At 45.0% G+C, this 1,317-nt stretch overlaps 1 non-coding gene across 1 annotated transcript; it reads right to left on the bottom strand.

Annotated features, from left to right (window-relative positions):
• Positions 1-683: 683 nt before the first annotated feature.
• Positions 684-790, bottom strand: LOC145103649 (small nucleolar RNA R71). Its single transcript, XR_013706728.1, has one exon. It is a non-coding gene; the product is annotated as a small nucleolar RNA R71 (small nucleolar RNA).
• Positions 791-1,317: the final 527 nt, after the last annotated feature.

Below are 1,317 nucleotides of genomic sequence, written 5' to 3'. Positions count from 1 at the left end.
CTGGTTTTGTTTATAGTTGTTTCATGACCCGAGGATCATATACACCTCTGGTCCCTCCTCTCGAAGACCAAGAATCTGCACTAAGGAGGAGCAAAGGAAAAGCCGTTGGAGAATCCGTTTCTTCAAAGAATTCGCCGCTAAAGAACCTCAAGTCCGTTTTCAGCAAGAAGCAGAGCAGCAAATCAGGAGCATCCAGCGCCTCATTGACAATCGAAGACCCGATTAAAGTAGACACTGAGTACGAGACCGAGGAAGAAGAAGAACCTACATACGAGCACGAATCCGATTTTTGAGGACGATTTAGCTATCACTATGGCTAATATCGATGAAGTCCCCATGGGGGAATGGAAGAAGAGGATGAGCTGTGACACTGGCCCGGGACTTGTGCAGCCCGCAATTCCTGCAACTGCTACTTTTGAGCTTAAGGGTCATATCCTCGCTCAACTCAAGGAGATTCCCTTCTATGGAAAAGACCACGAAGACGCCTACAAGCACTTGGATGAAGTAAATGATGTGGCTGACTACTTCAATGTACCAAATGTGCCACGCGAGACCCAGCTACTTCGTATGCTTTCGGTCACATTCAAGGTTGCTACAAAGGATTGGCTCAAGTCACTTCCTCCAAATGGCCTAAGATGAAAGAATAGTTCATAGACCACTTTTTCCAGCCTTCCAAAATAGCCAAGTTGAAGAAAGCCATTGCCAACTTCGAGCAACAACCCGGAGAATCCCTTTATGAGGCGTGGGAAAGGTATAAAGGTCTTCTCAGAAATTGCCCACACCATGACCTTAATAGCCAACAAGAGGTCTCCATCTTCTATGATGGAGTCAATGTCACCACAAGGAAATTGCTCGACTCGCAAGGCCCACTCACAAAGAAGGCACCCCCAGTAATCAAGGAATTAATTGCAGAATTCTCTAAGCATTCTAGATAATACCACAACGCAAGAAATGAAGTAAGTCGTGGGTAGTGAACTCAGCCAATGATGGCATGGCGGCGATGATGGGTAAGCTCGATAATTTAGATAGAAGGATGACAAAAATGGATCAAACAATCCATGCTATTCGAGTTGGATGCGAGAACTGTAGAGGGCCTCATCTCACAAAGGATTATGACTTGGATGAAAATGGAAACAAGAAAGCTCAAGTGTTCTACTCAAGCGGCGATCGATACGATGAGAATTGGCGAAAACCAAAGAAGGAATGGCTCCTGTATGAAGAATACAAAAAGGAAAAGGAGGAGAAATACAAGCAGAAGGAGAGGGGGTTTTTATCAAAAGGAAGAACCGGTTATGGAAAAGAAAGCCGATTGAGAAG

Source organism: Lactuca serriola, chromosome 4 (assembly GCF_051521515.1).
Source record: "Lactuca serriola cultivar US96UC23 chromosome 4, Lser_US96UC23_V15, whole genome shotgun sequence".
Lineage (NCBI taxonomy): Eukaryota > Viridiplantae > Streptophyta > Magnoliopsida > Asterales > Asteraceae > Lactuca > Lactuca serriola.
The sequence above is the reverse complement of the archived record's forward strand: the minus strand, read 5'-3'. Positions and strand labels throughout refer to the sequence as shown.